This window comes from Physella acuta, unplaced genomic scaffold, assembly GCF_028476545.2.
Source record: "Physella acuta isolate Inbredline_101_S28 unplaced genomic scaffold, ASM2847654v3 ptg000050l, whole genome shotgun sequence".
Lineage (NCBI taxonomy): Eukaryota > Metazoa > Mollusca > Gastropoda > Physidae > Physella > Physella acuta.
Genome location: NW_026731570.1, coordinates 753,364 through 766,684, shown reverse-complemented (window position 1 = coordinate 766,684; position 13,321 = coordinate 753,364). Strand labels below are relative to the sequence as shown.

The 13,321-nt window shown below is 36.5% G+C and overlaps 1 non-coding gene across 1 annotated transcript; it reads left to right on the top strand.

Annotated features, from left to right (window-relative positions):
* The first annotated feature begins 13,037 nt into the window (after nt 1-13,037).
* On the top strand, nt 13,038-13,110 carry Trnar-ucu (transfer RNA arginine (anticodon UCU)). Its single transcript has one exon. It is a non-coding gene; the product is annotated as a tRNA-Arg (tRNA).
* The last annotated feature ends 211 nt before the right edge of the window (nt 13,111-13,321 follow it).

Here is a 13,321-nt window from a genome sequence, read left to right as displayed (position 1 = left end):
TGCGGACCGCATTTGGGGGGGGGGGGGTGACACCAATTCAAAAAAAGGAAAATGTACCGAAGAAAAATGCTTTTTTTCTTGTTCCAGTAACGATTAATTAAATTTAAATACCCTTTTAAGTTCAAATCGACAATTATTACATGAGGAAGGGGGGGGGGGAAGCGGCGACACCATGACGTAAACATGCTAGCCACGGAGAAAAAAAAATGCTACAACCAACTGTATTATTAACAAAATATAGATAAACATCGTTACCATGAAGTCGGCAATGATGAAAGCTTGTACACATTTACACATATACACAAACATATATATATATATTAGAGATGGGTTTGTTTATATAGTGGCATAGAGCTATTTTATAATTTCCACTGTTTGTACTATTTTGCATAACGTAAAGAGAATATTAAATACACGCACATTGCTAAAACATATTAAAAGGATCAATGTCAAATATAGTTTTCGTTAATATTCCTAGAAAAAGTGGATACATTTTAATAACATAATAACAGTACGGTAGAAAAATCAAATTAATTTAACTCTTTTTTTCTAATTTTGACAAAGGAGGTAATTTAAAAATACATTAAACTCACGCTAATAAAAAATGTGAATGCAAATATACGTTCGTCATAGAAGGAATTAGTGTTGCAATAATATAATTAGCAAAATGTGAATGCAAATTATTCGGATGTGTAAGAGGAAATTATTGTTAGAAAATTATAATTAGCATGGATTGATAAAAGGCAATCTTTTATTTATTTTTTTCACTGAATGTAGGCCTTACTGTTTATTACTTATAATTTTTAATCAACTATTCAGCACTATTATAGACGCGTCATCACGTTCATTAGGTGCGCAATGGTTTTAGTTATGAAACTCTTTTGTAAATTTTTAAAATTTAAAGTACTGGAAAAAAATGCGTGAATGGATAAAGTGAAATAGTGTAGGTAAAACACGGTATTTTAAATACTGCCTATTATTTATACTGTTTTCTAATTATTATTCTATCTTTCGGGTTTTATAGGAGAGGCGTAGCGAGGGGGGGGGGGGCATATGTCCCCGGGTGCCGACCGTAAGGGGCGCCAAAGTGGGTTGGAAAAAATTTGCGAGGGGGGGGGGGGGTGGAAATCGAAAGTTTTAGGGCGGGTGGGTGGAAGGGGTGCAAATCGAAAGTTTGAGGGGGTTGCAAATCACCGGAAAGGGCGCGATTTGGCGCAACGGGCTAGACTGTGAGCAATTTGCCTTTATGATTGCATTTAAATTGTGTTTATGTTATGAGTGTTGTGTTTGTTTTTTCGTTGTTTTTTTGCGTTCGTTTGTGTTGTGTTTAGTTTTGTTCTTTTCCCAAGTTGGTACATTTAAAAAAGATTTACCGTGGCGGAGCACGGGATGCAGCTAGTATGTATATATATATATATATATATATATATATATATATATATATATATATATATATATATATATATATATATATATATATATATATATATATATATATATATATATATATATATATATATATATATATATATATATATATATATATATATATATATATATATATATATATATATATATATATATATATATATATATATATATATATATATAGGGGGCCCTATACAATAAATCATAAATTACAAACAACAGATCTTCATTCAAGTATTATTTATAGTTAACTGTGTCAAAAATATTTTAATTATATATTTTATATTCATATATAGAAAACAGAGATTTTTGTGAAATTTAGAAAATTATAAATAAGTGTAAAAAAGTGAATAAATTGTTGTTTAATGCTCTATTTCTTTTACATAACCACGGTGCTAAAGCTATTTTTTAATGTTAATTTCATATAGATAAATACCCAACCTTACGATAACCCTAGCAAACTGCTGTTCTAATGACATCCTTTAATGTTCATTTCATAAATATATAATTACTTAACTCCAGCATGACATTTAACACAAACTCAAATTTGAAATGATTAAAAGCTAGTTAAATTTGCTATGACATTCATTTCAGGATAATACTGTGTTTTGTTTTGTTTTTTTTTATTTTTTTTTATATTAAACTGCTGGAGGAATGAAATAGAGGGAAGGGGGGATTCAACCACCGAGTCGGTGAGTGAATGATCTCATCGATTATATTGATTTTACCTGTTTGTTCGAATTGAAACGTTCAATTTTTACTATTTTAAAATGGTTAATTTATTATCTTTGAATCTACTCATTTACTAGTTTAATCATTAACATTCTTTAAGAAAAAAATGTATAAAAATTGGTGACATAATTCCTATGAGATGAAGGAACATAATTGATACCGCTAATAGGGTACCTAGTTTGTGAGACATTTTGCATAGTCTGCTAATCGAATAAAAATTAAAATAAATATGCTAGTTAGAAGGCTTAATAAAAAATGAAGATAATCCCACTAAAAACAGCTAGTCTCAATGTTTTACTATTTTAAGTAAATTTTTTAAACTCACCTTTTAAACTCAACATGAGATTAACAAAAACAAGTAAAAAGTTGAAATAAAAATTATACGGCCATAGCGGTCAATAACCGCTGCTAATAAGGAGGGCATATATGATTGGAATCAAAATCGCATTATATCGTTTTTTAAACGGTTAACATAGCAATGCCAACAACTACATTTGACTTTGATTTTTTTGTGCACGAAAGGTTTAGAGCCTGTGACGTCATATTTCATTTACTTGTGCAACTAGTTACGTAAAAATGCTAATTATTATGCGAGTCTTCAGTAAACACGCAGTAAATCCGCAGACATTTTTTTTAAATACTCTAATTTGCAATTTTAAACAAATGCATCAACATCAAATTTGTAGTAAAAACGCTGAAATTTTTAAAATAAATACGCTTTTTTTTTTCTTTGAAAAGTTTAATATATCTCCTTCCACACAGTTCACTCCTGTAGAGCCAGGAGCTAGCTGTGTGGAGAGGTTGCATGAACATGATAAAATAGATACAATACATAGCATTGCATAAAGAGAAAAATGTACAATGTAATTTTCTTGATTTTCCTTCTGTTTTCTTGATTTCTTTTTCCATGTTCCTTGATTTCATTTTCACATCTTCTTCTGATTTCTTGTTTTCCCTTTTCCGGTTTCTTTACATATAACATAGAGTACAGGACAATACATGATCGCTTCACGTAGTTCTTGGCCTTTGTTCTTGCGCGTATAACTATCTTGATTAGGTTGTGGTTGAATCTTGGTTGGTAGATGTAGTTCGAGAGTATCAATGAGGGATGTTCCGTTGATGAAGGGATGAGTTTGATGGCGTGGCGTTGATGGTAGAGTTGAATCGATGAGGTATGATGTGTTGGTGAAAGGGCGAGTCTCGTGTATTGTCGTTGATAGTAGAGTTGTTCGATGGAGTGGAGCTTGGAGAGAGTAGTTGAGTTGGGGGTCCTTGTGTTGAGAGATCTTTCGACGTGAGTTGCTTTGAATTATTGTTCATTGTGGTTTTGAAGAAGAGTGAAGTTGTGTCGTAGTCGAGTAATTGAGGTGGGCGAGATGACGTTGAAGAGTGAAGATTTGCTGATATTGCTGAGTCGAGGGTTGTAGATGTGAAGAGTTTGAGCTTGGTGAAGTAGTTGAAGTGGGCAAAAGTGAAGCTGTTTGACGAGTGTTTATTTTAGGTAAGTTTAGTGGTTGGTCTTTGAGAGATGGTTAGTTGGTTTGCTGGTGTTTTGACGGAAGCCTCCCACCTAAGATTTCTCCTAGGTGGGTGTCGTCAGAGTGTTAGTGAGTTTGTTGAGAGCGAGGTAATTGTGTTTGACGTAGTTGATGAGTTGATTTGCTGGCGATTTGTGACGGACCTCCCACCTAAGATTTCTTTTAGGGGGGGGGTGTCATCAGGCTGAAAAATAGAAGAATGAAAATTAGCCCCTCGTACATTTGAAGCCACCCAATACAAGTACTGGGTGACTCATCTCGAGGGCATGTGAGCAACCCCACAGCGAGATTTGCGGTTGATGAGTTAGTAGGTAGATTGACCGCCTCTCGGCCCCGGCAGCCAGCCCTAAAAAGGACTGACCAACCATCTAATATATAAAGCTCAATTCTGTATGTAACATCTATATATATAATTATCTTCTGGGAGCCGTTAGAAAACAAGCTGCAAGCGCCTCCTTGCAGTCCCCTCTCTTTCTCTCTATCACTATCACTACCACCCCCACCCCACCCCCACATTGTCTGGTGAGCTGTGGTCACGCTAAATGTTTACAAAGCTAAATGTTTACAAATCGTAGAGCCGGGTTTATATTAGGGGCAGATAATTTAGTTCGATTTTAAACTTACAGGAGGTGACTAAAAAATAACTAAGATTAGGGGGGGGGGGGGGTGTAGGGTCGGGGTTAGGGGAAAGGGGGGGGGGGTAGTGTTTTAAAGCAAATATTTTCAGTGGCAGCATTGGTACTGTCGAATTCACAAATTATGAATTACTGAAAAGTAGAAAATTAAACAATTGAATAGGGGCGTATGATAAGCTGCGGGTCGGCTCGTGTAATATGTAAAGTGTAAAAGACGTTTGTCACGGATACTCCGATGGAATTAAATGTTAAAATTTATGAGTTAAAAAATTAATATTGAAAGTGTTGGGAAATAATTTTCATTTTTCAAACTGAAAGTAATAATTGTCGGCATGTTTATTAAACACAAGTTTTAAAAAAATATTATCTTTTACAAAAATTTTAATTATGTCTTTATTTAGTCCTTTAGCACTTACTTCCTTTTGATAAATTAGGAAAACACAATTACTTCCCTTTATAAAAACCATTGCATTAGTGGACAAGAATTTACTTTTTATTACTTTGTTTTGGTGTTGGGAAATAAATAATTACATAATTAGCGGGGATTGATCAAGTGCAAATGTTGTAGGTATTTTACGGATAAGCTTGGAGTATTATAATTGTTCATTAAATTGAAACAGGCGCGTTCGTTTAAGTGAGTGCAAAAGACTATGAATAAGTTGTTGGTTGTGGTTGGTTTTGCGTTTGGATTTGATTTGTTTTCGTTTGCTTTTTCGTTTGTTTTTTTCTTTGTGTTCGTATTGGTGTTTGTGGTTGTGGTTGGGTTTGTTGTTAGGTTTTCGTTTTCGTTTGCTTTTTTGTTTGTTTTTTTCTTTGTGTTTGTATTGGTGTTTGTGGTTGTGGTTGGGTTTGTTGTTAGGTTTTTGTTTTCGTTTGTATTTGTATTTGTGTTAGCATTTTGTTTGCGTTTTGTTGTTTTGGTTTTGGTTGGTTGTGGTTTGGGTGGGCAATGCCGGGTTTATGATGATAACTAAACACACAGGTACTGGTCTTTAACAGAAAGGTTTTTCACAGAAGCCAGAGCGGGGCCTGGCCAGGACGGCTAGTATGATATATTTTCTTCTTGTAACCTTGTCCTATCTATTATTGAAGCTAAATAGAACATTGGAAACGTCTATGTTTTATTGGAGACTATGTAACAACTCACATATCATAATATGTATTAAGTTAAACCTTGGTTGTCAAACATATCTACTTATGTATTTTTCTTGTATGATTATAAACAAACATATATCATGTGTATATATATATATATATATATATATATATATATATATATATATATATATATATATATATATATATATATATATATATATATATATATATATATATATAGGGGTCATCCATAAATGACGTCACGCTTTTTTTGACGATTTTTACCTCCCCCCCTCCCCTCCGTCACACGTCGTCACAAAAAGCCAGACCCCCCCCTAAAATGACGTCACACCTCAACCTACAACCCCCCTCAAAATTGCAGTTGAATTTTTTTAAAACATCGATATTTTCCCAAAATCTTGTCTAAACTATTACAATTTGTTAAAACAGTTATCTAAAACGCGAAATAACGTCTAAAATTCGGTTTCTAACATTGCTTTTTTTATAATGCAAAAATGTGACGTCGCAACATCTGACCCCCCCCCCCCCTCCCCCTCATCACACATCGTCACAAAATTACGGACCCCCCCTCCCCCCTACGAGTGTGACGTCATTTATGGATGACCCCATATATATGTAAAGGCATCACACTGTACAAATCATGTATTATATTATTTATGGTTTTGTTGATTTAAAATGCCAATACAGTCTGGTATTAGATATACCCATTAACCCCCCCCCCCCCCCTCTCTCTCTCTCTCACACACACACATACATACACTTTACACCACAACAACCCCCCCCCCCCCCCCCAGAATATTAGTGTTAGTCCCGGGAGTGAACCAAGGTGTAACACAGTTCATAGCGGTTTGCTCTCGTCCTTTGTTTGAGTCAAAATATCTGGCGAGTGGAAATTTTTTGTTAAGGGAAAAAACAAATATTGAGTTCTTTTAAAGGGAGGTAATTATAAAATTAAAAGGTAAAAAGAAAAAGAAACAAATATTAATATATTTTCAAGCAAAAATAAGTAAATATCTTCTATTATAAATTATAGAAAATTAAATTTCAAAAAAGTATTTAAAGGTTTTGGTGTTTAATAAAAAGTGTTAATTACAACTCCTAGTAATTGTTAGTTGTCAATCGAAACATTAGATGTCACGGATATCAACCTTCTTTAATATTAATACCAAGAAAATTCTTAAGGTATTGCTCACACACGTATTCCCCAAAGTCTTTTACAGCTTGTCAGCCTAGAGCAGGGGTCGGCTCTTCAGCTCCATGCACAATTATTAATAATTGCTTTATTTTATTTTTAAAACTCATAAAATTATTAGCCTGCAACACTCGGTAAAGAACGATATAATAACTAATATAAACAATAAACACTCGCTATTCTATTAGAATATTTAGTTACTCCCTATTTCAATGTACTTCTTTGTTTTCTAAAGCTGAGTTATTTAAATGTAAACAATGCCCGTGTTTGGATCGTATTTATCGAGGCACTGGTTACCTACACTACCGCCTACCACCATGGCGTGCTGTATGAAAGCCTTGAGTGTAAGTTAATCACTCACCGCCTAATTGTCGAGGACGGAAAGTGACGCTCTCGTAGCCCGATTACACTAACGCAGGGGCGCTGCGTACGGCCCCTAGCTCGGTTTAATCATCGTATGTCGTATTGTAGGGTGCTCCTTAAAACTAAGATAGGCGCTTGTTGCTCGCAGGATAGCCCTGGGCGCCAAATCGCACCCTGCAGAGAAGCAGGAGGATGAGCCTGATTCGATTTAGTAAGTGACTAAATCAACGCGTGTCTATAGTGTATATATATATATATATATATATATATATATATATATATATATATATATATATATATATATATTATATATATATATATATATATATATATATATATATATATATATATATATATATATATATACCCAAATCCTAAATAAAGATCATAATATTAAAAAAAAGTGTTGGCGGCTCTTTAAAAACTGGGAAATTTTATAAATTGTAACTTTTGGCTCTTCGGTCTCAAAAGGTTGCCGACCCCTGACCTAGACTGCCCCGCCATTCAGACAATGAAAAATACTCTAGAGCAGGGGTCGGCAACCTGCGGCTCCCGAGCCGCATGCGGCTCTTTTTGATGTCAAGATGCGGCTCTTCTGCTTCATGCACACATATTATTAATTATTTTTTTTATATTTTCAAAATTAAAAAATGTTCTGCAACATTCGGTAATGAACGATATAATAATAAACATAAACAATCGCTATTCTATGAGAATATTTAGTTACTCACTAGTTCAATGTATTTCCTATTAAATTGTCCATTCTGAATTGAAACTTCAACTTGATGGTATATATCACAAAGAAATTAAACGAGCTAAATGTAAAACTGGTTGAAGTTTAGTGGTTTGTTTAAAAAAAAATACTTCTTTTTGTCAAAGACACGGCGAGTGGTGGTAAATTACTTAATTTCGAAAAGTCTGAAAAAAATATCACGATGAAATCAATGCAGGGGCATAGCGAGGACGGAGCGGGTGGTGCGGACCGCATTTGGGGGGGGGGGGGGTGACACCAATTCAAAAAAAGGAAAATGTACCGAAGAAAAATGCTTTTTTTTCTTGTTCCAGTAACGATTAATTAAATTTAAATACCCTTTTAAGTTCAAATCGACAATTATTACATGAGGAAGGGGGGGGGGGAAGCGGCGACACCATGACGTAAACATGCTAGCCACGGAGAAAAAAAAAATGCTACAACCAACTGTATTATTAACAAAATATAGATAAACATCGTTACCATGAAGTCGGCAATGATGAAAAGCTTGTACACATTTACACATATACACAAACATATATATATATATTAGAGATGGGTTTGTTTATATAGTGGCATAGAGCTATTTTATAATTTCCACTGTTTGTACTATTTTGCATAACGTAAAGAGAATATTAAATACACGCACATTGCTAAAACATATTAAAAGGATCAATGTCAAATATAGTTTTCGTTAATATTCCTAGAAAAAGTGGATACATTTTAATAACATAATAACAGTACGGTAGAAAAATCAAATTAATTTAACTCTTTTTTTTCTAATTTTGACAAAGGAGGTAATTTAAAAATACATTAAACTCACGCTAATAAAAAATGTGAATGCAAATATACGTTCGTCATTAGTGTTGCAATAATATAATTAGCAAAATGTGAATGCAAATTATTCGGATGTGTAAGAGGAAATTATTGTTAGAAAATTATAATTAGCATGGATTGATAAAAGGCAATCTTTTATTTATTTTTTTCACTGAATGTAGGCCTTACTGTTTATTACTTATAATTTTTAATCAACTATTCAGCACTATTATAGACGCGTCATCACGTTCATTAGGTGCGCAATGGTTTTAGTTATGAAACTCTTTTGTAAATTTTTAAAATTTAAAGTACTGGAAAAAAATGCGTGAATGGATAAAGTGAAATAGTGTAGGTAAAACACGGTATTTTAAATACTGCCTATTATTTATACTGTTTTCTAATTATTATTCTATCTTTCGGGTTTTATAGGAGAGGCGTAGCGAGGGGGGGGGGGGGGCATATGTCCCCGGGTGCCGACCGTAAGGGGCGCCAAAGTGGGTTGGAAAAAATTTGCGAGGGGGGGGGGGTGGAAATCGAAAGTTTTAGGGCGGGTGGGTGGAAGGGGTGCAAATCGAAAGTTTGAGGGGGTTGCAAATCACCGGAAAGGGCGCGATTTGGCGCAACGGGCTAGACTGTGAGCAATTTGCCTTTATGATTGCATTTAAATTGTGTTTATGTTATGAGTGTTGTGTTTGTTTTTTCGTTGTTTTTTTGCGTTCGTTTGTGTTGTGTTTAGTTTTGTTCTTTTCCCAAGTTGGTACATTTAAAAAAGATTTACCGTGGCGGAGCACGGGATGCAGCTAGTATGTATATATATATATATATATATATATATATATATATATATATATAGGGGGCCCTATACAATAAATCATAAATTACAAACAACAGATCTTCATTCAAGTATTATTTATAGTTAACTGTGTCAAAAATATTTTAATTATATATTTTATATTCATATATAGAAAACAGAGATTTTTGTGAAATTTAGAAAATTATAAATAAGTGTAAAAAAGTGAATAAATTGTTGTTTAATGCTCTATTTCTTTTACATAACCACGGTGCTAAAGCTATTTTTTAATGTTAATTTCATATAGATAAATACCCAACCTTACGATAACCCTAGCAAACTGCTGTTCTAATGACATCCTTTAATGTTCATTTCATAAATATATAATTACTTAACTCCAGCATGACATTTAACACAAACTCAAATTTGAAATGATTAAAAGCTAGTTAAATTTGCTATGACATTCATTTCAGGATAATACTGTGTTTTGTTTTGTTTTTTTTTATTTTTTTTTATATTAAACTGCTGGAGGAATGAAATAGAGGGAAGGGGGGATTCAACCACCGAGTCGGTGAGTGAATGATCTCATCGATTATATTGATTTTACCTGTTTGTTCGAATTGAAACGTTCAAAGTAACAGTGGTTGTTTCAGACCTTTTTCTCGAGGGGGGTGGGGGGGGGGGGGGGTGGCATATAAAGATCCGGAGAGGGGAGGGAGGACTATTGTCATAAACAAGTATATATTCAGAATATTCTCTTTCTAAAAAAAATCTATTTTGTCTGAGGGGTTGCGGCTAAGTGTGGGTTCTTTGAATTCTCCACCCACTTCACACAGGAAATGCCTGAAAGAAACTCTGCCCTTACATAGCTGAAACTAACTCCGCCCATGCCTCCCTGAGCCTTGCCACCTCCCTCATGAGCAGAGTTTATTCCAGGCATCTCTTCGGGGGGGCTAAGCCCCCCCCCCCCCGAACAAAATGAAATTCATATAATTTATATAGAAAATATATACTTTTAACAGTGTCCGCCCCCCCCCCCCCCCGAAGAAAGTATACCGCCCCCCCCCCCAGAAAATTTCAAGTGCCCCCCCCCCCCCCCTCGGAGAAAAAAGTCTGGAAGAAACACTGCTCATGAGACACTGAGGCTGGCGGGCATTGCTCTCTCTAGGGGGGAAAGGTGGCCTGCAACGTGTATTTTGTGTGCGCAGCGTTCTCAAAGTCTTACAATACAACATGACTGCTCGTTCAAAAACTACTGCGTGGTTGATTAAAAAAGAAACTACTGCGTGGCTGATCTTAAAAAAATCTACTTCGTGGCTGATTTAAAAAAATTACTGCGTGGCCGATTTAAAAAAATGCGTAGTCCCGTAACCGTGCATCATAAAGACACCATAGCAGTCGGGCCTTGCTCCCAGTACTCACATTCCTTGAAGCACGTCATCTTCTCCACGTCCCTCGTGTACAGCGTGCACGAGAAGTCCTCACCCACAAGCTCGTCCATGACGCTGACGTTGCTCACGGCGCAGCTGGAGAGGGAGAAGTTGTGGGAGCTGGAGCTGAAACAGCTGCTGACGCCGGAGCAGTCCAGGGTCTGGTTGTGGTCTGGTGGATATGGTGGAGTGGATAGGTGGATATAGATACGTGGATATGGACTGGCAATATGATGGGGTGGATAGGTCTAGGAATATATAGGCGGGTGGGTATGGATAAGTGGATATGGATGTGTGGATAGGTCTGAGATGATATAGATATGGATGTGTGGATAGGTCTGATATGATATGGGTGGGTGGATATGGAGGAGTGGATAGGTGGATGTAGCTACGTGGATATGGACTGGCAATATGATGGATTGGATAGGTCTAAGGATATATAGGCGGGTGGGTATGGATGACTTGATATGTGGATGTAGATACGTAAATATGGACAGTAAATATAGAAGAGTGAATGGGTTGATGAATAAATGGGTGGGTGGATATGGATGTGTGGATAGGTGGATATAGAGACGTGGATATGTACAGTCACTATGGATTAGTGGATAGTCCTGAGATGTTATGAGTTTGTGGGTATGGATAAGTAGATGGAAATAAATGAATATGGACCTTGACGAGGATGGTAACCTACCCTTACTCAACCTACCTCAGATGACCTTGACTCAGATACTTATCCACCCTACATCAGACAACCTTGAACCTGAGGCTTACTTATCTTTAACATATATCAGACGACCTTGACCCCTAGGCTTACCTATCCTCTTCTTACAACAGTCGACCTCTGACCTCGTGCCCTGGAAAGCGTCACAGTCGACCTGTGTGACGAGCCTCTGGATGCTCCATGTCTTGTTACTCCAGGGCGTGCTCGTGCAGTCCTCGTGCCATGTCTGGTTCCGGCCCATGCATGCGCTAAGCTGCGGACGGAAGTGAAAGATTTGGTCACGTGAGCTGTTTACAATATCTGTACCTCACGGTTCATGGGGCAACAGAAGTAGAGTTCGCCAGTTTCTGTGACGAAGGTATAGTGTGGTCAGCACCTGGCCGATTTATTTCCCTAAAGTAAGGTGGGTTCCCATCTGAACTGGGTGGGTTCCGAGAGTTCTACTTTCTTGAACCCGGATTCGAACTCGAGACTTTCGTGTCAGAAGTCTAGAGCTCTATCGCTATGCCGTAAAATCGACTAAAATTTCCCTTTTCGAACCTAACGGTCCAAGCGGCAAGTCAAGTAGAGTTTCTCTGTTTCTGTCACTCAAGGAATTGAACCCGGATTTGAACTCAAGATTTTCCTGTTAGCAGTCGTATGCTCTACCACGCTGTCACATGAAGTCGTGACGTCTATACAACGATCTCTAACGTTAACGTAGTGAAATCTGGTGTATACAACTTACGCTAATCATTTAAGTTTAGAACAAAAGTTAACCGAGGCAATTGAACCACAATCGTTAACCATTAACTTCAAGCATTAACCTAAACCATTAATCTCAACTATCAACATCTTTCTTTTGAATTTGGGTTCAAGTCAGTAAATTGTCCCTGAGTCCACCCAACTCTGATGGGTACGTAACTATGTAAGGGAAATAAAGGCAGCTTGGCATAGTGCTGACCATACTATCTCTTCATATGCCGAGGTCTCTGAAGCAGATGAGCTCTACTTCTTCTGCCCCCTGTGTCTTGGGCACAAACAGGAAAAGATGATGATGATGATGATGATGATGATGATGATGATGATGGTGATGGTAATGTTGATGATGGTAATGTTGATGATGATGTTGGTAATGAAAATAATGATGATGATGACGATGATGATAATAATGATGCTGATGATGATGGTGGTGGTGGTAGTGGTAATGATAATAATGATGATGATGATGATTATTATGATGTTAATGATGATGATGAGGATGATGATGATGATGACGATGATGAATAACCTCATTCTGATCGTACCTCCTGACAGAAGTCAGTCTTCTGCGCAAGCGTGTAGTTGGCCGCAGTCTTGAAGGTGTCTTCTTGTGGCAGCACACCTTCATGATGGCGCGGTCGTAGTCGAAGTCGGGATCCGTGCCGTCTGCAATTTTGTTGATGGCGTTTTTGTCGATCTGAAAGTGGGGTGGAGCGCATTAGCACTGCTAAATTACGGAACTTATAACACATGATAACACTTTACAGACTATTGCTAACTCGTCCCCGTAGCGCAGGGGATAGATCGCTGGACTTCTAATCCAGAGGTCGCGGGTTCGAATCCCGCCGGGGATGATTTTCTTATTGTTGTTGTGAAGGGGGCGAGTTAATTTGCCTCCACACGTTTAAATGTTAATGAAAGAATTATACGAGTATTCTGTGCAATAATTTATCCAATGACGGGGGCAGTATATTTAATTTGTTTCAACTAACCCTAACCCTCTTAAAATAAAAGAAAATTTCTTCATCGTAATGATTCGAAATTGCTACTGTCATTGTGAGGGCT